General features: G+C 43.9%; 1 pseudogene; it reads right to left on the reverse strand.

Annotated features, from left to right (window-relative positions):
* Positions 1-5,324: 5,324 nt before the first annotated feature.
* The window catches only part of LOC121286189, an 83,606-nt pseudogene continuing 64,042 nt past the window's right edge, over positions 5,325-24,888 (reverse strand).

Below are 24,888 nucleotides of genomic sequence, written 5' to 3' on the forward strand. Positions count from 1 at the left end.
GTAACTGAAGTCCCTCATCCCTAGAACCATTCTCATAAATCTTTTCTGCACCCTCTCTAATGCCTTTACATCCTTACAGAAAAGACATGCCCAGAATCAGATGTAATGTTCCAGTTGAGGTTGCACCAGTGTTTTATAAAGTTTATAACTTCCTTACTTTTGTACTCTATACATCAACCACCATGTACAAGTGAGTGTTGAAACAGTAGGAGAGAACAGATGGACGCATGGCTGGGGAGGTTATTCACGAGAGACAGCTTTAGATTACTAGGACGTTGGGAGTGGTTCTTGGGGAGATGGGACATGGTGGATGGATTGTACCAGAACAAAGCTGGACCAATGTCCCTGTGAGACAGTTTGCTATAGTTCATCAGGGTAGTGGCCTCAACCATCTTCAACTGCTTCATCCATCATCTCTCCTCCATCACAATGTCAGAAATGGGGATATTTGCTGATGATTGCACAGTATTCATTTTCATTTACAATTTATCAAATAATGAAGCCGCCTGTGCCTGCATGCAGCAAGACCTAGACAACATTCAGCTTTGGGCTGATAAGTGGCAAGTAACATTTATACCACACGCAAGCATCAGGCATGACCATCTCCAACAATAGAGAATCTAAACACTTCCATGACACTGCCATGAAACCTTTATTCTGTGTCAGCCACATTTCCCACAGGTCTTTAATCCTCCAAGCAGAGGCAGCTGCAGCTCCTTGAATGTAAGGACATGGCTAATGAAGCCGTGAGGAGGCCGACTACTAATACAGAGAAAAGATACAACTGGAGCCACATTGAGAACAGGAGTGCTCTCTGAACAACCCATTGGTTTACTGAAAAAGTATTTCAGGTGCTTGGACAGATCTGAGGGCCCTTCAATATGAAGCAGCCAGGGTGTCCAGAATGGATGTGATAAATCGACATTGGTGATTGTTATGTGTCATGTGGCAGGGTGATTTCCAGTAAGACCCACATCCCTCCATCATCAATGGCTATGCACTCCTCCACCCTGCCAATCTCCAGTGCAGCCCAGTCTGTAGCGATCAGGGTGGTCAGCACTGGAGGCCATTCTCTGTGTCTCCCCTGAGTTCGGCATTCTCTTCTCCTACAAGGGGAGAACACAGAGCGATATGAAAGTGAGAAATGGATTTTGTGGAGATGATGAAACATCAACATTTGTGGAGCTTGATTGGGAAGGAAATGTGTGAGGTGGCACAAAAATTAGGGTGAGTGCCAGTGTTGGCTGCTCAGATGGGGATATGAGGAGATGCCTCGAGAGTGAAGAATGGGTGGAGCTGCAAGGTATGTTTTTTTTATTCATTTACGGGATGAGGGCATCGCTGGCTGGGCCAGCATTATTGCGCATTTCTAATTGCTCCTTGAGAAGGTGGTGGTGAGCTGTCTTCTTGAACCGCTGCAGTGCATGTAGTGCAGATACACATACAGTGCTTAGAAAGAGAATTCCAGGATTTTGATCCAGTGACAGTGAAGGAATGGCAATATAATTCCAAGTCAGGATGGTGAGTGGCTTGGAGGAGAACTTCCAGGTGGTGGTGTTCCCATCTATCTGCTACCCTTGTCCTTCTAGATGGTAATGGCCATGGGCTTGGAAGGTGCTGCCTAAGGAGCCTTGGTGAGTTCCTGCAGTGCATCTTGTAGATGGTACACACTGCTGCTACTGTGCATTGGTTTGTAGAGGGAGGGAGTGTTTGTGGAAGGGGTGCCAATCAAGCTGACTGCTTTGTCCTGGATGGTGTCAAGATTCTTGAGTGTTGTTGGAGCTGCACTCATCCAGGAAAGTGGGGAGTATTCCATTGCACTCCTGACTTATGCCTTGCAGAAGGTGGACAGGCTTTGGGGAGACAGGCGGTGAGTTACTCTCCACAGGATTCCTAGCATCTGACCTGTTCTTGTCGCCAAAGTATTTATATGGCTAGTTCAGTTCATTTTCTGGTCAATGGTAACCCCCAGGATGTTAATAGTGGGGGATTAAGTGACAGTTTTGCTATCGAATGTCAAGGGATGAAGGTTAGATTCTCTTTTGTTGGAGGTGGTCATTGTCTGGCACTTATGTGGTGCGAATATTACTTGCCACTTGTCAGCCCAGGCCTGGATTTTGTCCAGGTCTTGCTGCATTTGGTTATGGACTGCTTCAGTATTTGAGGAGTTGCGAATGGTGCTGAACATTGTGCAATCATCAGCGAATATCCCCAATTCTGACCTTATGATGGAAGGAAGGTCATTGATGAAGCAGCTGAAGATGGTTGGGCCTAGGACACCACCCTGAGGAACTCCTGCAGTGATGTACTGAAGCTGAGATGATTGACCTCCAACAGCTGCAACCATCTTCCTTTGTGCTAGGTATGACTCCAACTAGTGGAGAGTTTCCCCTCTGATTCCCATTGACTCCAGTTTTGCTAGGGTTCCTTGATGCTGCCTTGATATCAAGGGCAGTCACTGTCACCTAATCAACAACATATCTACCACTTACTACTTATGTTGTTTGGCATGCAAGTAGTCCTGTGTTGTAGCTTCACCAAGTTGACAACTCATGTTTAGGTCTACTTGCTGCTGCTCCTGGCATGCCCTCCTGCAATCTTCATTGAACGAGGATCGATCTCTGGCTTGATGGTAATGTTATAGTGGGGGATATGCCAGGCCATGAGGTTACAGATTATGTTCGAGTACAATTCTGCTGCTGCTGATGGCTCACAGCACCTCATGGATGCTCATTCTTAAGTTTCTATATCTATTCGAAATCTGTCCCATTTAGTGCGATGGTAGTGCCACACAACACGATGGAGGGTATCCTCAATGTGAAGGCGGGACTTCGCCTCCACAATGACAGTGCGGTGGTCACTCCTACCAATACTGTCATGGACAGATGCATCTGCGGCAGGCAGGTTGGTGAGGATGAGGTCAAGTATGTCTCTCTCTTGTTTGTTCCCTCACCACCTGCTGCAGGCCCAGTCTGGCAGCGAAGTCATTTAAGACTTGGCCAATTCAGTCCATGGTGGTGCTTCGGAATCACTCTTGGTGATGGAGATTGAAGTCCCCCGCCCAGTATACATTCTGTGCCCTTGCCACCCTCAGTGCTTCCTCCAAGTGATATTCAACATGGAGGAGCACTGACTCATCAACTGAAGGAGGTCGGTTTCCTTGCACTGAGTCCATTTGTGAGGGGCCACAATCCTCTTCTGACTTCTCAGTCATTTGCAGCCATGCCTGTTTGATCTGAGAGACTGGACTCTTACACTCAGGCCCCCCTGCCCCCATGAAAAAACACTTCTCTGTGAGTCTGCAGGACTTCCAGCTAAGAGACCCCCAGGGGACAGCCTTCCCACAGCTTGTTCCCATTTATTTGCTTTTCTGAAGCCTCTGGAACCTACGTAGAGTGCAGCCGCTCTGATCCCCATTGGAGCCCCTTCAACAAGAAACCTCTCCATTGATAGATGCAGGTTGTCATCACAGCCACACTCTGTGATTGGGCAGGAAACCTGGAAGCAGGGTCTTAAGTACAAGTGGTTAAAGTTAGTAAAAAATTCTGCCTGGTGAGTCTAAGAAAGGTACAAAATAAATGCTTGTACTTGGTAAATGTGTAGAACTGATAACCAAGTGAGTCAGTGGCTCTGGATATATAGCATGAAATAAAAGGTCTTGTATACACCTGTGTGTCCCTATCCAGTAGGTGGTTTTAAAAAAATCCTGTTTCTCTAATATTGACATGATTGTGGTTATAAAAAGTGTTTGGATTGGAGAAAGAAAAAAGATTTCTTCTGGGCTGGATTGAAACCCAAAGATGAGAGGTTCAAGGACAACATCCAGCATGCTGCAGCACTCTGTACCCTAGAATAGGTTCAAGTAGAGAACTCACAGATAAACAAAGAGGCATTTGGTTTCATAATTTATTGATATTTTCACAATATAGCAGCAAAATAAAGTTAATAAATTGACAAACAGCAAGACATGAAAATAATTGTAAGAATTATAGTATTTTCAGAGAACAAAAGGGACACATGGACTTCAACAGTTCAAGAAGGCAGCTCACTACCACCTTCTCAAGGGCAATTAGGGATGGGCAGTAAATGCTGGCCCAGCCAACGAAGCCCACATCCTGTAAAAACGAATGAAAAATAAACCAAAAGAGAACAAATAAAATCCAGGATTGCTCAAGAACTCTGAGGACAATCAGCACAAGTGCGATCAAATATCATCGGCCAGATAATGGACCAGATGGAATTGATCTCAATGAATAGAAAATATTGCACCCATTGGATAGAACAGCAGCAAGACAATGGGGCAGAACATCTCCAGAGGTTATTCTGCCTGTACTCTGTAATTTTGACAGAAGAGCTGGTAGAAACTCAAGAAAAATGTCTAAATGGTGTTAGTGCCCATGGTCAGGTGTTTCTTCTGTCATGTTATTATAATGATATAAAAATACCAATCACTCATAAGAGATTGTACAAACACATTGTGGGTTCATTTATTAAGAATAGGCTCATGTGAACAGATATAAATAGATAGAAAGCTTGAAGACTTCCAGGCCAAAGTGAAACTGAGGCTGGCTTACATGACACACTTCCCTTAAAGTGATGGCATGCTGCTATCTCTTAAAGGCATATTACAACATCTTCCGTTGACAGTGAACCAGTGGAAGGAGAGTGCAGATATTCACCTTGTATATCTACTGATTGAGGTGTAAGGCCAGGTAAGGCATTGCGAGGTGTGCAGCTTCTCACTTCGAACTTGAGTTTCAATCTTGTTACCACTGGATCTGGACAGTCCATCTTTCAATTCATGGTCTGGAAATTTCTAAACTGATAATCAGATAGAGAAAATAGAAAGGTTTTCCAGTAACTTGACTGATTTGTTTTATAAAAATAAGATTAATAATTGATCACTGACAGTGAAGCACAGCCTCAAGATCAATGCATTCTCTCGCTCTGTCTAGTTTAGCACTGGATTGGGAACTGTTCAGAACAATTCATATCAAATTCTTACAGCCAGCAAAGAGAGATTTTTATTCCATCAGCTTAGCCTGGTTAGATTTGTCCCTGGATCTGAGAGCTGAAAGTAAACTATTTAAATCTTTTGCACCCATTTCTCCCCACTCACCCGCAATCTATAGTTGCTTTTCAAATCATTGCATTCAAAAAATGTAAATGATGAATCTGCATCAGGAAATTGTTGAGGCTGATTAAAGGATTTGTTTAATGGCTATATTCACACAGTGTGTCTCACTGAGTTACTTTTTCATAAACATATATACTGCTGTAAGTGTGGACTTCAACACAATTACGGTTATCAATTACACAGGCTCTCAGTAACCTGCAGGTTTGCCACCTTTTTGATAGTCTGATTCAGCAAACCACTTTCCTTCATCTCTGACAATGGCCTGGACCACACCCCCAGTTGGAAGCCTGGATATCATCTTCAATGTATGGTGCCTCTCTTGCAAGCCCTCTAGTACAGCCTGAAAAACAATACAAAAAAGTCAGTACCTATTGCCAAAGCTGGGATTTAGTAATTAAAATACATTTATTCCAGGTTTTTCCTGTAATTATTGATATCGGAATGATGTAGACGTGGAGTGGAAACATGTGGGAGTTTCTGTGCTACTAGTGAGGCCTCGCAAAGAGTCAACACATAGCAACAGCAAGAGCCCATTTAGGCACTGGTGTCCTCTCCACCATTCAATTAAATCATGGTTGATCTATAACTCAACTCATTTACCAGCCTTTGATCCATATCCCTCACCCTTACTTAACATAAGTCTATCAACACCAGTCTTAAAAGATCCAATTATTCCTCCGCATTCACAGCTTTTTGGAGGAATGGAATTTCATAATTCTACTTCCCTTTATGTGAAAAATTACTTCTGGATTTCATTCTTGAATGCCTTAGCTCTAATCTTAAGGTTATGTAGATGGAAGCATAAAATTACAAAGAGATATTTGTTGACTAAGTGAGTGGGCAAATCTGTGACAACTGGATTTCAGTGTCAACACATGTGAGGTCACCCACTTTGGATCTATAAAGGATAGAACAGGGTAAACAGTGTACTTTCTAAATAATGAAAAGATAGAAACAGTGGAGGTCCAAAGAGGCTTGGGAGCATAGGTACATAAATTATTAAAATGTTGTGAACAGGAAAATAATCAAATAATGGAATGCTAGCCTTTATTTCTAAAGGACTAGAAACATAGAAACATGGAAACTGGGAGCAAGAGTAGGCCATTCAGCCCTTCAAGCCTGCTCTACCATTCATTATGATCATAGCTGATCATCCAACTCAATAGACTGCTCCCACTTTCTCCCCATACCCTTTGATCCCTTTCACCCCAAGAAGTATATCTAACTCCATCTTGAAAGCATACAATGCTTTGGTCTCAGCTACTTTCTGTGGTAACGAATTCCACAGGCTCACCACTCTCTGGGTGAAGAAATTTCTCCTCATCTCAGTCCAAAATGGTCTACCCCATCTCCTTAGATTGTAACCTCTGGTTCTGGACTCTCCCACCATCGGGAACATCCTTCCTGCATCTACCCTGTCTAGTCCTGTTAGAATTTTATAGGTTTCTATGAGATCCCCCCTCATTCTTCTGAACTCCAATGAATATAATCCTAATTGACTCAATCTCTCCTCATATGTCAGTCCCACCATCCCAGGAATCAGTCGGGTAAACCTTCGCTGCACTCCCTCTATAGTAAGTACATCCTTCCTCAGATAAGGAGACCAAAACTGCACACAATATTCCAGATGTGGTCTCACCAAGGCCCTGTACAATTGCAGCAAGACATCCCTGTTCCTGTACTTGAATCCTCTGGCTACGAAGACCAACATACCATTTGCCTTCTTTACCACCTGCTGCACCTGCATGCTTACCTTCAGTGACTGGTGTACAAGGACACCCAGCTAATTGCACATCACCCTCTCTCAATTTTTAGCCATTCAGATAATAATCTGTCTTCCTGTTTTTGCTACCAAAATGGATAACCTCATATTTATCCACATTATACTGCATCTGCCATGCATTTGCCCACTCACTCAGCTTGTCCAAATCACACCGAAGCATCTCTGCATCCTCCTCACAGCTCACCCTCCCACCCAGCTTTGTGTCATCTGCAAATTTGGAGATATTACATTTAGTTCCCTCACCTAAATCATTAATATATATTGTGAATAACTGAGGTCCCAGCACCAATCCCTGCAGTACCCCACTAGTCACTGCTTGCATTTGGAAAAAGACCATTTATTCCTACTCTTTGTTTCCTGTCTGCCAACCAGTTTTCTATCCATCTCAATACACTACCCCCAATCCCATGCACTTTAATTTTACATGCCAATCTCTTATGTGGGACTTTGTCGAAAGCCTTCTGAAAGTCCAAATAAACCACATCCACTGGCTCTCCCTCATCAACTCTACTAGTTAGATCCTCGAAAAATTCCAGTAGATTTGTCAAGCATGATTTCCTTTCATAAATCCATGCTGACTCTGTCCGATTCTGCCACTGTTTTCCACGTACTCAGCTGTTAAATCTTTTATGATGGACTCTAGAATTTTCCCCACTACCGATGTCAGGCTGACTGGTCTATAATTCCCTGTTTTCTCTCTGCCTCCCTTTTTAAATAGTGGGGTTACATTAGCTACCCTCCAATCTGTAGGAACTGTTCCAGAGTCTATAGAATCTCTGAAGATGACCACCAATCCATCCACTATTTCTAGGGCCACTTCCTTAAGTACTCTGGGATATAGATTATCAGGCACCGGGGATTTATTGCCTTTCAATCCCATCAGTTTCCCCAACACCATTTCCCCACTAATACTGATTTCTTTCAGTTCCTCCATCTCACTAAACCCTGTGTTCCCCAACATTTCTGGTATGTTATTAATCTTCTCCTTTGTGAAGACAGAACCAAAGTATGAATTTAATTGGTCAGCCATTTCTTTGTTCCCCATTATAAATTCCCCTGTTTCTGACTGTAAGGGACCTACATTTGTCTTCACCAATCTTTTTCTCTTCACATACCTATAGAAACTTTTACAGTCAGTTTTTATGTTCCCAGTAAGCTTACTCACGTACTCTATTTTCCCCTTCTTAATCAATCCCTTGGTCCTCAGCTGAATTCTAAACTGCTCCCAATCTTCAGGTCTGTTGTTTTCTCTGGCCAATTTCTATGCCTCTTCCTTGTACCTAATACTATCTCTAATTTCCCTTGTAAGCTATGGTTTGGCCACCTTTCCTGTTTTACTTTTGCGCCAGACAGGAATAAACAATTGTTGCAGTTCACCTATGTGCTCTTTGAATGTTTGCCATTGCCTATCCACTGTCATCACTTTGAGTAATGTTTCCCAATCCATCATAGCCAACTCACGCCTCATACCACCGTAGTTTCCTTTATTAAGATTCAGGACCCAAGTCTCAGAATCAACTCCGTCACTCTCCATGAAGAATTCTAACATGTTATGGTCGCTTATCCCCAAGGGGCCTCACACAACTAGATTGCCAATTATTCCTTTCTCATTACACAATACCCACTCAAGGATGGCCCATTCTCTTATATAATAACAAAAAAACTGCAGACGCTGGAAATCCAAAACAAAAACAGAATTACCTGGAAAAACTCAGCAGGTCTGGCAGCATCGGCGGAGAAGAAAAGAGTTGACGTTTCGAGTCCTCAGTTTGAGGACTCGAAACGTCAACTCTTTTCTTCTCCGCCGATGCTGCCAGACCTGCTGAGTTTTTCCAGGTAATTCTGTTTTTGTTTTGGCCCATTCTCTTGTTAGTTCCATAATGTATTGGTCCAGAAAAACATCCCATATGCATTCCAGGAATTCCTTCACTATGGTATTGTTACTAATTTGATTTGCCCAATCTATATGCAGATCAAAGTCACCCATAATTACAGATGTTCCTTTATTACATGCATCTCTAATTTCTGGCTTAATGCCATTCCCAACATCACCACTACAGTTTGGGGGTCTATATACAACCCCATTAACGTTTTTTGCCCCTTAGTGTTTCCCAGCTCTACCTATAAAGATTCCACATCACCGGAGCTAATATCTTTCCTCACTAGAAGAAAAAGAGGTAGAATTCATGCTTCTAAACAAAGCCTTGGTTAGACCACACCTGTGAGCAGTTCCAGACACCAAACTTTAGGAAGGATATATTATTGGAGAGAGTGCAGGACTAATTTACTAGAATGATAACCAGGCCTAAAAATTTGATTAGGTCCATTAGTAGGTGTGGGGTTCGTGATAACATGTACTCCTTGCCTGGTTGAGTTGAAGCAGGCAGCACACAAGCTTTGTACTGCCTGCTCGTCAACATGATTGTGGCATCGAACACCCACTAATCAGCAAGGAGCTCAGGTACATTCATAGCCAGCATGGCATATAAGATATGAAATCCTTCCACCTCCACCCCATTTATCCCTAAAGGGAATAAGGTGTGCATGAAGATATGCTTAAAGAGGGACTACCGCTCTGCATGAAGGGGTTTCTTGTATGGGCTGCTACTGCACATCCACTTCCTCACACTCATCAACCATCTGCACAAAGACTGGGCCCCAGTGGGAGGCTCTCTACATGGGGCTCCTTCCCTTCTCCATCAGTGACTTGACATGGAGGGTGTTGCACACAACAGTTCTGTTGAATGGATTAAGATGGTTGATGGATTCCCAGGATGCCTGTATTTTCTGCAGCCTTGAGGAGTCCTTATTCCACGTTTATATACATTGCAGCCTCTGTTCCACTTTTTGACGGGGCTGCTCCCAAATTCTGTTTGCACTTCAGCCCACGCTCCTGATCTTTGGCCATCTGGCGTGGAGGGAGGGGGGGCAGGGCAGAGAACCTCGTTGTTAGCCTGCTCCTGGGCTTGGCTAAGATGGCTATTAACCGGTCCCAGAATCAGCCGGCTGAGGGGTCATTCAACCCGGCTCTCTTCTGTGGTTACATCCATGCCAGGGTGTTCTTGGGAAGGGAGCATGAGGCATTCGCCAGCACACTTGAGGCCTTCGACTACCAGTGGCTGAAGTGTGTCATCATCCAGAGGAATGTTATTTTAATTTAATAAGTTTCTGTTAAATTTTCTGATTTAGTTGCAATAATGTGGAAGTGCCCCTTTAACATGGGTTGTTAATTGTTTTATTTCATTGGCTTACTGACTTAATCAAGAGAGTATAAAGGAGGACTGTTTGGGCACTGGGGGAGTAAGTAAGTAGAAGGCAGACACTTGTAATGCTGGGGCTGAATTTTCCCTCCACTGGGGGGGTTGTGCGAGGACAGGTGGGATCGAGCGCAAACCTGATTGGCACCCCCAATCGTGCTGTCATTTTACATGGGTGGGCCAATTAAGGCCCGCCCAGTGTGACGCTCACCTGGAAGTGCTGAGGGGGCGATTCCTTGAGTCCGTGCCTGTGCTCTTTCATGTTTGCGTGTGAAATAGTGCAGAAATTTCCCTGAGGCACAAAGGTGCCTCAGAGAGATTTGTTTAACTTTTAAATGTCTGAATAAAGTAATTAAAAACTTTTAAAACATGTCCCCTCATGCAATAGTGTCACATGAGCTGGGACATGTCAATGAATTTTTAAAATTATTTTTATTGAATTTTTAAACCATTCATGAAACCTCATCCCACCCGTGGCTGAGGTTCCATGAAAAATGCGAAGGCTGCTTGGGCTCTTCGCCTGCCCACCAACCTTAAGCTTGGACAGGCAGCTCATTAAATTATATCAATTAGTTTTTAACAGGTCTTAATAGGCCTTTGACAGTTTGGCGCACGTGCAGCCTGCTGAACTGAAAATCTAAATGACGTGTGGTGATGTTGAGATGCCTGCCCGATGCCACTGTGCATTATTTTACATATTGGCAAGTGGGCCCCACCCCCGCTCGCCGACCAGAAAATTCTTTTCCTGCACTCGAAATAAATAAACTATCAAGACAAAGGATTTGTATATCAATTCATACTTCACTACCTGCCTTGGGATCCATTTATTAACTAGGACAGGCAAAGGTAGAGGGAAGACAAAGGCAAATCACAAGGGTGAATTGTTCAGTTTTGTATGTATTATTGGAAATTTCGGGTGTAGACATTATGTAATTTTTTTTGTGGTGTCTTTTATTTCACAATAATGTCCCAGAGTGATGGGAGGGTGGTGAATTGTAGTGATCTGGGGATGAGATTTCAGGTGATCTGGAGTCTGATTAGGCACTCACAGACAGCCTGTCTGCAGACTGGCATTCCGGATGCCTCCTCCTTCACTGCTGCTCCTCCTCCTTCTCCTATTCCTCATCCCAAGGTGCCCTCTGAACGCCTGATGAAAAAGCCTGTGTCCTCATGCGGACGAGGTTTTGGAGGATGCAGCAGACCTCCACAAATCTGGAGACATGCCCCAATGTGTACTGGAGGATCCCTAAGCAGTTCAGGCATCAGAAATATTGGGGGGAAATTTAATGGGGCCTGCAAAAGTGGGAAACATGGTGGACTTAATTAGGCAGGAGCCAAAATTTTGATTTCCTAATAACATCATATTTTGTGAAAGTGGCCACAAGTTCTGTTAAGATGGCTGCAACTTAACATGTGACCATGGACATTTAAACTGTGGACAGTATTCAATTCTGTGGTCAATATTTGGTTAAACATGAACATGAATAAGGAATATTCACCCTGTGAACCTTACGCATCACATTGTTTAAAGATGAACCAGTGTTTGAGGAATATGGGATCTCTAGACTGCTAGTCTCTGAGTGCCATATTGAACAAAGGAAAATACTTGAGCTCAAGTTGGGACAGAGTGAATGACCAACTGCTTTTGTATTGTGGTGGCCTGGACCCCAGAAGTGTTAACTCTTCAGTCATGTGACTGAAATTAACTTTCAAGGATTGCAGTTTAAAATATCCTGAACTAAGCAAATCAGGCAGAGAAACATCTGAAAAACCAAAAACAACTGAAAGATCTGAAAAAGCTGAACAATCATAGCTGAAAGTCTTCTAACACAGCCAAAATACTGAACTTGTTTCAGCTTTCAAGTCTACCTGAGAACCAATATCCTGGCTATTCATCTTCAAGTGGCTTCACAGCTTCATGGCAATCCTTTGTTTCTAAAAGACCTTCACTCTAACTAAAGGAGCAACTCATCTAAGAAGACATCTGGCCTACAATTTTTATAATTACGGCTTTAACTGCATCTCTATCTAAGCTTTGCATGTTTGATAGTATGAGTGAGACAAGTGATTGAGATGTTGCGTTTCAAACACCCGAGGCAAAAGTGTGAAAATAAATAATCTTCTTTATTTTAAAATCACCAAAAAAGGCGGTTGCTGAAATTTATCTTAAATTAGGAAAAATCATTCTGAGGGTAAGGAAATATACACACCTTACACACAAACTTTCTGATTACGGACTGGAAGGGGCCAAGCAAACCCTGTTCTTAACTGAGGGTTCAAATCTAGAGATTAAGTCAGCAGCATGTTTGTGGTGTATCAGGCCTACTGCTGTCCTGGGATGGGTTCCTACTTATATTTGAATTTAATGAATACTCATTATATTAAAATTTCTTGTAAATATACCCAACATTCAAGATTAATTCAGTGGTTCATGAGAACCTCATGGCACCTGGTTCACATTTGTTTAAAGGTTTTGGCTTTGTGCAGTTGTTTCTGAGGTCAGCGGTTTTCCTGTTTTGAACTCCATGGCACTAGGGAGAGGAGCAGGAGAGTGGCAGCTTGAATAGAGGTTCACGACCAGCAATGGTGAAGGGGCGGGGGGTGTGGTGAGGAGGGGAGCAGGGGAATCAAGGAGTGAAGAGGGATCCAAGGGCTGACAGATGGTGGGGTTGGGGCCATCACTTGTATCCCTTGAGTGCAAGAGGTCACAAGGTGGGGGTCTCAGGATGAGAAAGAATAGTGAGGTGGTGAATGATGGGGGGAGAAGCTCAACTTAGGGTAATGAAGGGATGCAACAAGAAATGGAACAAGGTACTGAAAGAATGCAGATGGACAGGAAAATTGTGGCCATGATGTAGTCTCCCTGTTTGCCCAAGGGGCTCCTTTATTGGCTGCCATACTTGCTGCATTGTTGACTGATGCCGGGTTTCACCAATGTAAAGCTTCCCCCACCACAGAATCGCACGTCTCCCATGCACACCACTTGCATTTTAAAATTTAATTAGAATTGCATGGGAACTGGCAGAGAACCAAAGTAGCAGCCGCTTCCAGTTTTGCCGTCAGGGATGGTGCACCATGGTTAAAATCCTGCCCACTGTTTCAGGACACCGATGGTTTGCTGCATGATTATTCCTGGTGGCAGCCTGTCTCTTGTTGTAGACCTGTTAGCCATGCATGGTCGGAGGGGGGAGGGGAGTCATGAGTCAGCTGTAGGGAGGGTAATCCTTGTCATGATCAGCCAGCGTCAGGTTCATCATGGTGGTGGCATGAAGATACCAGATATGGCTGAATGGGCAAGACGACTATATCATGGATGCTGCCAGGTTAGACTTAGCCTCTGCATGTTCCTGACAACGTCTCCCTGGTGTTTCATGCCTTCCCATATGATTCTTCTCCCATTTTGGTCAGTCACCTGGTTTAGTGGAAATGTTTGACACCCCTGAAGTGTTTTAGTGGAGATGGCTTTGAATAATTTAGAGTCTCGATGCTGGGCATGTTGGCTTGGGGGAAGACCTGGCTGTTGCACGGCCTTTCTTACAAAAGGCACTTTTCAAAGGCACTGCTGGTGGTGCTTTGAGTTGCCTGCATGATACCATGACCTTAGGGTGTGCGATCCTGGTCCTCCTCTTCTGAGAAGCTCAGTGACTGAAGTTGGAGTGATTTGGTTTCAATCAAAGCAGCAAGGGTCCTGGTGAAGTTAACAGGATGAAGGGCCAGAATCATCATCAACTTTGAAAAATTTATCTAAGGACCCTTCGAAGGTTTTCTTTATCTTCTCCCGGTAGATGTCTCTGTAGTAGCTAATTAAATCATTGATCCCCCTGCTCACTTTGGCACTGTGCTCTCTGTTTGGGTCGTCCTCTGTGAAGATTTTCATTGCCTCTTCCATAAGCTGGAAAGCTCTTGACAAGATATTTTGTTTCCAAAACTCAAGGGGGTGGTGTTTCAATGTGGTCTTCCTCTTCAGCTTGTTGACTCTTTAGCTGTGTTAAGTCTTCAATCATAAAGTAAAAACAGAAAATGCTGGAAAAACTCAGCAGGTCTGACAGTATCTGTGGAGAGAGAAACAGAGTTAACATTTTGAGTCTGTATGACTCTTCTTTAGAGCATTCTTAATGCATTAAGTCTTCATTGGATAATTCCTCTCTGTGGGATGCAAGCGATTCCACCCATGTCAGCCTCATCCACTTCATCAAAGCTAGCTTTTCTCACCAAGGTGATGATTTCACACTGAACTTCAGACTTCAGGGACAGTGTTATGAGATTCTCCATGGCCACTGACATACTCGGGCCACAATTTCTGCCACACACTGTTAGACAACACAACTTCATCCCATAAATCAGCCATATTGGCAGTTTGCAGCCACGCCAAAATTCCCTGACTGATGGCGCTTTCTCACCATCTGTTGCCTGGCTGAGTGAGAGAAGGTATGGAGTAGGTAGTAAGTCTGCATGCTGCTATTGCTCCCTGATCCATGGGCTTTGGCAAGGAAGCTGTGTTGGGTGGCAGGAAAATCACCTTCATGTTTTCAGGCAATTCATCAAGGCTGGCAATAAGGTGAGATTTTCTCTGGCGCGATATGCCCTCCAGCCAGGGTTGGCATACAGAGAGACCATTCTTGAAAGAGTGCCCCCGTCATCTGGACTTTCTTACTTGAAGACCAAATGATGTTCCTTGCAATAACCTTTCAATGTCCATGGTGTCTTGGGCTGGTACATCACTAAGGGCTTAAACTTTAAATCTCCTGCAGCGTTTCCACCCAGCAGAACAGACAAGCAACCTTTTGCAACTTCAAATCCTGGCATCATCTTCTCCTCTTTCAAAATGTCTGTTCCCTGTAGCATATGTTCCCAAAACAGCCCTGTCTCATCAACATTAAAAACTCGGTTTGGTGAGGAGTCACCCTCTTCACTGATTCTCTTCAAATGGGTAGGGAATTCATCAGCCGCTTCTGTATCAGTACCAGCTGCTATGCTGGATATTTTAATTTTGGGTAGATAGGAATGCCTCTTGAAACGCTCGAACCATCCATGACTAGCATTGAAACTTTTGGACTGAGAATTCTCACCCTGCTCTGTAAGGCTTCATACAGGGTTTTGGCTTTTTCTTGGATGACCATCAAACTCAAAGGCACCTGGCGATGGCTTAGGTTGATCCAGACTGCGCTGCCAAGTGTCTTTCCAAGTTCTACATTACGGTGCTTTTATTCTGACTCACCCTGCTGGCATTTAAAGGTGTAACACTTTGCACACTTCGTTCAATTTTGTCAGCATTACTATGGATTGTTCTCACTGAGGTAGGGTGTGGCCCAATCACTAGCAATATCAACTGCTCATTCTCCAGCCTCAAGACTTTTTAAAACATCCAATTTCACTGCTAAGCTGATAGTTTTACTTGTTTTTTTTGCATGCTCAGCCACCATTTGCTGGGTGCTTCTGGCTCCTATTTAAAAGTGAGTCCAAAGGATTGCAGTTCTAAATCACGAGCCTGAAGGGACTTTAAAATGGCTCCTCTGCCTCACCTACCGCAGACTTGAAAAAGAGAGCCCTGAGGGGTACGCTCTGTATTTTTGACCCAAACAAGCCCTGAGAGAGAAAGTAATTTTTCTGTACCTGTGTATAGTGGCAAATTCCTCTCTCTCACAAACTTCAGTGGCTTGTGTGGCTCACCCACAGCAGGCACTCCTGAAGCTCCAAAATTGAAATCCGCTTGAGTCAAGAAATGGGCCTTTTTCACACAGATGAGCAGCCCAGGCTTCAACTTTTTGCTTGCAAAAAAACTTTGGCTTTGGATGTTCTTTCATCAGCACTTTGCCTCCGCTTTTTTATTAAAAATCCAAGTTCCCTCGAGTGTAAACACCTTCTGTCACAATGATGATGACCGGTGTCACAGTAGCCAATGTCAGATGTATATTAAAGGGGCTGATATGACAATGACATGTAATATATACGCTGAGGACAACGATGCATGAGGACGTAACTTGTACAATGAAGGTGGTAATGACTGAGCTTAAATTTGATAAGGAAATAAAGACCAGATGAGATGTATCCAAAGATACTGAGGGAAGTGAGATTAGAAATTGCAGAGACACTGGCCATAATTTTCCAATCCTTTTTAGATACAGACACAGTGCCAGAGGACTGGAGAACTGCAAACATCACACTTTTGTTCAAAAGAGGGTGTAAAGATAAGCCCAGCAACTATAGACCCATCAGTTTAACCAGATGGTAGGGAAGTTTCTAGAAGTGATTCAAGACAAAATTAAGTCACTTGGACAAATATGGGTTAATTAAGGAAAGCCAGCATGGATTTGTTAAGGGCACATCATGTTTGACCAACTTGCTTGAGCTTTGTTGAGGTAACAGCGAGGGTTGACAAGGGCTATGCTGTTGATGTGGTGGACATGGATTTCCAAAAGGCATTTAATAAAGTGCCACACAACAGACTTGTGAACAAAGTTAGAGTTCATGGAATGAAAGGGACAGTAGCAACATGGATACAAAATTCGATTGCTTTTTGGACTAGATGAAGGTTTATAATGGAGTTCCCCAGGCTGTTAGAACCTCTGCTCTTCTTGATATACATTAATGTTCGACCTTGATGAACAGGGCACAATTTCAATATTCGCAGGTGGAAGGTAATGCTGGGGGAGTTGATAGTGATGGGGGAAAGGCCATGGGTGACTGGGGAAGGGGAAAGGACAGGGGAGCTAAGTAAAGATCTGACTCCTACCATCGTTGTCAAAATCAAAAGTGAGCGGAGCCTCGTGTTGGACAGGCACAGGTGCTGCACGGGAGTGAGATCAGTGAGTGGGCAGAGATGCAGCTCAGCTCAGATGGACAACTGAAAGTGAACCCCAGTAGGCAGCATTGAAAATGCTCGGGACAGTGAGATGAGCATGATGGAGGAAGGCTCCGCGTGTGTGGGAGAGTGCTTGCACAGGGCTCCATAAGGCCCTGCCACACACACACCTCTCCCTCCAGAATCACTCATGGGCTGGCTGTGTGCAGCTGAACTGCTAGTCGGGGGGTAATGCAGTGTGAGGACTCGCAAAGCCTGTCATTGAAGCTGAAAGATACCGTTACATGTTATTCAGTGAAAGTGAATATATTTTCAGATCATAAAATGACAAAATGTATTCACCTGTACAGCCAACTATGATCAGAATTTCTTAACTTTTCTAGGCCTACCACTACTTCTAGGTGCTGCCCTGACATCCACAGCAGGGGTGGAGACAGCCTGTACAATGTTGGCCCTGTTGGCTCTGATGACTTCGGCGTGTGTCCTCTGGAGAGCCGAGGCTTTGGGGGTCCCGGTTGGCTTTGGCTGTCCTCCTGTGGGCCGGCTGCTTCCTCTGCAGTGACAGAGGATGGGATTGAGGGAGTCACAGGCAAAGGGGACTCGGAGAGAGCGGTCAGCCTCTGAGATTGACATGGGAGGCAGTGGCATTGTGGTATTGTCACTGGACTAGTAATCCAGAGATCCAGGGTAATATCTGCTCTGTGCTCCGGTGGCGCTGACTGCTGCTGCCACCTCCTCCTGGGCCAGATTGGTGGACCTCCCGTGGCCAGAGCGTGGGTACAGGACATTACGGTTACATTCAAATGTGTCCAGAGGTGCCCCAGGGAGGCGTCACTAAATTTGGGGGCTGCCATTTTCTTTGCTTTTGGGGCCACCTGTCACCTGGAGCAGTCCTGGTCTGTAGACATGATGTAGGCTGTGTTCTGGTGCACTTTAAACATGGCATCCGGAGCGAGGAAGCGCTGAGGTCACAGACGGTCAGACAAATCTGAGCACGGGCACCTGTGATCCAGAGTGTTTCCTGTGAATGCATTATTAATGGGACGCACTGGGAATGGGACGATATAGCCCAAAAACATGCCATTGCGGCTGGCTGATAAAATTCTTTTTTCCCACCCACTACTGCACTTTGTGCAAATGTGGGACGATTGTATCCAATATAAAGTAAAGTGTACAATTCTAAAGGGGGTGCAGGAGGACAGCAACCTGGAAATATATGTGCACAAATCATTGAAGGTGGCAGGACATGTTGAGAGCGGTTAATAAAGCATATGGGATTCTGGGCTTTATAAATAGGGGCATTGAGTACAAAAGCAGGGAGGTTATGATAAATCTTTATAAAATACTGGATCGGCCCCAACTGGAATATTGTGTCCCGGTTCTGCGCACCACGCTTTAGGAAGGATGCAAAGGCATTAGAGAGGGTACAGAAAAGATTCATAAGAATGGTTCCAGGGATGAGGAGCTACAATTGCACAGATAGATTGGAGAAGTTGGGACTGTTCTCCTTGGAGAAGTGAAGATTTGGTAGAGGTAATCAAAATCATGAAGTAGGTAGAGGCAAACTGTTCTTGGTGGAAGGTTTGAAAGCCAGGGGGTTCAGTTTTAATGTAATTGGCAAAAGAAGCAACGGAAACAGAGGAACCCTTCCATTAGGGTTGCCAAGGTTTTGGGAATTAAAGATTAATCTAGACAGTTCTGCTGTTCTGTGAGCATTCCAGGAGGAACATCATAGGTGTGTAAAAAATGATGCAGTATTTTTTCTTTTCCTTTGAACTCTTTAATTTTAATTCCAAGAATATTGGAATTCGGGGAGTTTGGTTCGATTGATTATGAAGAATTATCCAGTCAGCTTTTGTGGTGTTAGCCATGGCTCAGATGGTAGCACACTCAGCATTTTTACATGAGTGGTTAGGATCTGGAATGCACTGCCTGAGGGTCTGGTGGAGGCAGATTCAATTGTGGCTTTCAAAAGAGAATTGGATCTGAAAATGAAGGATTTGCAGGGCTACAGGGAAAAGGCAGGGAGGTGGCTCCAGGTGACATGCTTTTGCATAGAGCGAACAGAGACACAGCAACCCAAATGGGTTCTTTCTGTGCTGTAATCATTCTTTGATTCTGAGAGGAGATTTAGCAGAGTCTTTTAATATTATAGAAGGCTTTAATAGACTGAATATGGAAATGGTCTCGTCGTCTGGAAGTTAAGAGGTTCAGAGTGGTTGAGGCAGAGACCACTACATCTTTTGATGGAAAGTTGGGTTATTATTTGAAACAAAGGAAGATACAGGGATAAAAGGCTGTGTATGATGTAATGTTATTAGTTTTTAGTTGCTATAGCAAAGAGCTATCACAGACATGATAGGCTGAATGACCACCTGCTGAACTGTAAGCTTGTGTGGTTCTATATTAATAGACAGTGTCTATTAGAGATTCTTGAAGTTAACAGCCAGATTGATTGTCCCTTACAGTTCTAAAAATTCCTATGCTTCACTACATTGAAATGGGGAGGTGGTGGGGGCTTGTGAGCAGGAGTAGGGGTGGGGGGAAGGTGGGGGGATGTGCGGTGGGGGGAAGGGAGAAACACAACTGATAGAACCTATAGAAACATTAAGCAATATACAGCCCATAGTCATGCACACAACATATATACACCAACCTTTTCCATTGTTTTCTCAAAATAAGTCACGTTGGGGAATAGTTGATTGTGAACTCTGGGTTCAGTTACAGCTCTCTTAACATTGTAATTAAACCACAACACGTTCATTATCATCTAGAAATACAAGAGGAACAGTGAATGAATCAGACAAGAAGTAAGGCTTCTCAATAAAATAGTCACCTGGTATTTCTATCCTCTCTAGTTCCCTATTATTCTGTGTTGATCCTTATATTCCCATCAGTACATACCCAAGCATTTGCCATGGCGATCTTTGATCCTCCTGAAGCTCCCACCACCATCTTCACTGACTTGTTTTTATCAAGTATAATGGCAGGGCACATTGAAGAAAGGGGTGTCTTACCTATTCAGAAAAACATACTTTTAGAAGACTCGTATCCAGATACAGTATAGGAATTCATTGATTAAGTGTGATATGGAATACTGGAACATTAGTTAGGTGAATTCCACTTTAATTGTGAGCAGAGGTTTCTTTTATCCATTTGTTCATGGGATGCAGGCATCACTGGCAAGGCCAACATTTCATGCTGGTCCCTAGTTCCTCGAGAAGGTAGTGGTGAGCTGCCTTCTTCAACTGCTGCAGTCCATGTGGTACACCCACCATGCTGTTAGAAAGGGAATTCTAGGATTTTTGACCCAGTGACAATGGAGGAATGGTGATTGGTTTCCAGGTCAGGGTGGTGTGTGACTTGGAGAGGAACCTGCAGTTGTGCTGTTCCCATGCTGCCTTGTTCTGCCAAGCAATAGAGATCCCAAAGTTTCAATGTGCTGTTGAAGGAACCTTGATGAGTTGCTGAAGAGCATCTTGTGGATGGTGCACACTGCTGCCACTGTGTGCTGGTGGTGGAGGGAGTGAATGTTTAACATGGTGGATGGGGCACTGATTAAGCGGGCTACTTTGCCTGGATGGTGTCAAGCTTCTTGAGTATTGTTGGAGCTGCACTCATCCAGGCAAGTGGAGAGTATTCCATCACACTCTTGACCTGTGCCTTGTAGACAGTGGACAGGCTTTGGGGAGTCAGGAGGTGAGTTACTTGCCACAGAGTTCCCAGCTTCTGACCCGATGGTTGAACCTAGCACACTGCCTGAGGAGCACCTGCAACATATCCTAGGGCTCAGATGATTGGCCTCCAATAAAATAAAACATTTTCCTTTATACTAGATATGACTCTTACCAGTGGAGAGTTTTCACTGATTTCCACTGAGTTTAATTTTGCTAAGGTTCCTTGATGTCACACTCAGTCAAATGCTTTCTTAATGTCAATCAAGGGCAGTCACTTTCACATTCAGCTCTGTAATTCAACTCTCTTGTCCATGTTTGGACTAAGGCTGTAATGAGGTCAGGAGCTGAGTGATCCTGGCAGAACCCAAACTGAGCAACAGTGAGTAGGTTATCGGTAGGCTATTGCTGTGTAAGTACTGCTTCAGAGCACTGTCAACTCACCATCACCTTCTCAAGGGTAACTAGGGATGGGCAATAATTGCTAGCCCAGCTAGCAAAGCCCACATCCTGTAAATGAATATTAAAAAAACCAACACCTTGCATCACTTTGTTGGTAATTGAGAGTAGACTAATGGGGGAGTGATTGGACCAATTGGATTTGTCCGGCTTTTTGTGTACAGGAGATACCTGGGCAATTTTCCACATAGCCAGGGAGATGCCAGTGTTGTAGCTGTACTGGAACAGCTTGGCTAGATGCACGGCAAGTTCTGGAATACATGTCTTCAGTGCTACCACTCAGAACTTGTTGTGGCCTCATAGTCTTTACTGTAGTCAATGTACTCAGCTATTTCTTGGTACAATGTGGGGTATATTAAATTGGCTGAAGACTAGCATCTGGGATGTTAGGGAGCTCAGGAGGAGGCCAAGAAGGATCATACACTTGACACTTCCAGCTGAAGATAGTCGCAAATGCTTCAGTCTTGTCTTTTGCACTGATGTGCTGGGCACCCCCATCATTGAGGATGGGGATATTTGTAGGGTCTCCTCCTCTGGTGAGTTATTTAATTGTCCACCACCATTCATGACTGGGTGTGGCAGGACTACAGAGCTTAGATCTGATCCTTTGGTTGTGGGATTGTTTAGTTCTGTCTATAGAATGCTGTTTCTGCTGTATGTAGTCCCACTTTAATTGCCATGCATGGATTATTGGCACTAAATGATGAATTCCTTAATTCCCTAGTTCATATCCTGGTTAGTTCAGTGTTGTTACCCAGGAAAGCAATTGGATTACATACGATATGCAGCACAGAAATAGGCAATTCGGCCCAAACAGTTCATGCTGGCATTTACCCTCCACTTGAGCCTCCTCATCTAACATTATCAGCATAACCCTCTATTCCCTTTTCCCTCATATACTTATCTGACTCCCCCTTTGATATTCACTTCAAGCACTCCCTGTTGTAGCACGGTCTACATTCTCGCCATGTTCTGGTAAAGAAGTTTCTTCTGAATTCCTTATTGAATTTCTTGGTGACGATCTGATATTGATGGTCTCCAGTTTTGCTCTGCCCCACAAAAGGAAACATAAGTCTCTATATCTCAAAACCTTTCATCATTTTAAAATCCTCTATTGGGTCAGCCTTCAGCCTTTTTCTTTTCAAGAGGAAAGTGATCCAACCTTGTTTAGCCTCTTTTGATAGGTATACCTGCAAATTTCTCATATCATTCTTCTTTGCATCTTCTTTCCAGCCTCTCCATTGTTATTATTTTTTTAATAAAATGGCGACCAGAATTGACTGCAGTACTCCAGGTGAGGTCAGACATAAGCTTAAAATAACATTTTTACTGTTCAATTCTACCCTTCTAGAAATAAGCCAAGTGCTTGGTTTGCTTTTTTATGGGGGGAGGATCTTTCAGTCAGTGACTGGGGGCGGGGCCTGCTCACCGACCGAAGGGTCCGGTGTTGGGAGAAACTCCCGATGTCCTCCCGCGTCATTTCAATTTTCAGGTCAGCGGGGGCGCAGCTGAGTCAGCTGTGCGCCCGCCAACCTGTCAATAGCCTATTGAGGCCATTAAGGTTTGAGTTAAAGTGATGGACATGTCCCAACTCATTTGACAGTGTCACATGAGGGGACATGTTAGGAAAATCTTTAAACATTTGTCTTAAAAGTTTTAATTCTGAGCCAATCTCCCTGAGGCAGCACTTAGCCTTAGGGAGATCAATGCGCTTTTTCATGCAAATGTGCAAAAGAGCGCACTCTCAGCTGAGAGAATTCCACCCCCCCCCCAATCCCGCCCGCACAGGGAGTGCATAGTGCTTCCTCGTCGACGTCACGCTGCGCGGGCCTTAATTGGCCTGCTGCATAAAATGGTGGCGCATCCCCAATTGGGGGCGCTCATCGGAAGCATGTCGGCCTGCACCCGCTCCTGAACTTCACCCCTGATGGGGTGAAAATTTTTCCCATGGTCTTGTTAACCTGTGTCGCAACTTTTAGTGATTTGTGTATTTGTATTTATTTGTTCATGGGTTGTGGGCATTGCTAGCCTGCATTTATTGCCCATCCCTAATTGCCCTTGTTCAGAGGCCATTTATGAGTCAACCACATTGCTGTGGGCCTGGAGTCACATGTAGGCCAGACCTGGTAAGGACGGCAGATTTCCTTCCCTAAAGGACATTAGTGAACCAGATGGGTTTTTAATGAAGATCGGCAATGGTCTCGTGGTCATCATCAGACTTTTAGTTCCAGATATTTTTTTATTGAGTTCAAATTTCACCGTCTGCTGTGGTGGGATTCAAACCAGGATCTCCAAAGCATTACCCTGGGTCTCTAGATTACCAGTCCAGTGACAATACCACTGCACCACCACCTCCCCTCGAATTCCATATGAACATAGAAAACAGGAGCAGAAGTAGACTATTCAGCCCCATGGGCCTGCTCCGCCATTCAATAAGATTATGGCTGACCTGTTTGTGTTTCAAATTCCACATTCCCATCTACCCCTGATAACCTTTGATTCCCCTGCCTAACAAGAATCTATCTAACTCTGCCTTAATATTCAATGACCCCGCCTCTATCACCTTCTGAAGCAGAGAGTTCCAAAGTTGCACAACCCTCTGAGAAAAATATTCTCCTCAACTCTGCCCTAAAAGGACGACTCCTAATTTTAAAACAGTGGCTCCTAGTCCTGGACTCATCCACAAGAGGAAACATTCTTTCTACGTACACCTTGTCAAGGCCATTGAGGATCTTGTATACTTCAGTCGTCATCCCTCTCTCTTCTCAACTCCAGCGGAATCAAGCCCAGTCTGTGTAACCTTTCATCGTAAGACAACTCACTCATTCCAGGTATCAATCTAGTAAAGCTCCTCTGAACCATCTCCAATGCATTTACATCCTTCCTTAAATAAGGAGACCAAAACTGTACACAGTATTTGAGATGTGGTCTCACCAGTGCCCAGATCCCCTCTACCCAATTTAGATTGTTATTTTCTAAATAATATGCAACCTCCTTATTTTTCTTCCTATAATGTATTGTCTCACATTTATCTGTGTTGAAATTAATTTGCCACTTATATGCCCATTCTGCAAGTTTGTTAAAATCTTCCAATAACTTGGGTTTTTCTCAGTATTGAGTAACCACCAGGCCCCCACCCACCTTCTGCCCAGAAGGAAAAACCAGTATAACTTAGAAATGAGTTCCATTTTAAGGCATACAAGACCAGTTCGATCCAGCACTGATGCAATTCCAAAGTCATTCAACACACAAAATTTGGTATCATTTGCAAATCTAGAAATTGTGTGTAGTAATTGTAAGTTAAACCATTTCTCACTGTTATGGAGATCAGACAAATCAGCCCTAAGCACGAGGAATTGTGGGGGTGGAGCCTTTTAGCCTGAATCTTGGAACAAGCATGTAGCCTCGCCTGGAGTCTGTAAATAAAGTTTACTGTTTCTTACAAGAAACCCATCCTGCACTCCAAGTTTATTACATTGGCCAGAATATAGCGCATGCCCAACCCGACCGAACGTAAAGTGACACACGATGATGTCAGGTGAGCGTCCCAATGTCATCATGCACTCGGGCGATATTTTGATCGGCAGGTGCCACACAGGAGTTGGAATTAAAAGGCCTATTAAGGCCATTAAAATTTTTCACTGCCCGTCCAACCTTATGATGAAAAGACCAAGCAGCCTTTGCACTTTTTAGGAAACCTCATCCAAGGGCGGGATGATGTTTCCTACAGCTATTAAAAATTAAATAAAAATTAAAACATTTTAATAATAATATGT

This window comes from Carcharodon carcharias, chromosome 13 (genome assembly GCF_017639515.1).
Source record: "Carcharodon carcharias isolate sCarCar2 chromosome 13, sCarCar2.pri, whole genome shotgun sequence".
Classification (NCBI taxonomy): domain Eukaryota; kingdom Metazoa; phylum Chordata; class Chondrichthyes; order Lamniformes; family Lamnidae; genus Carcharodon; species Carcharodon carcharias.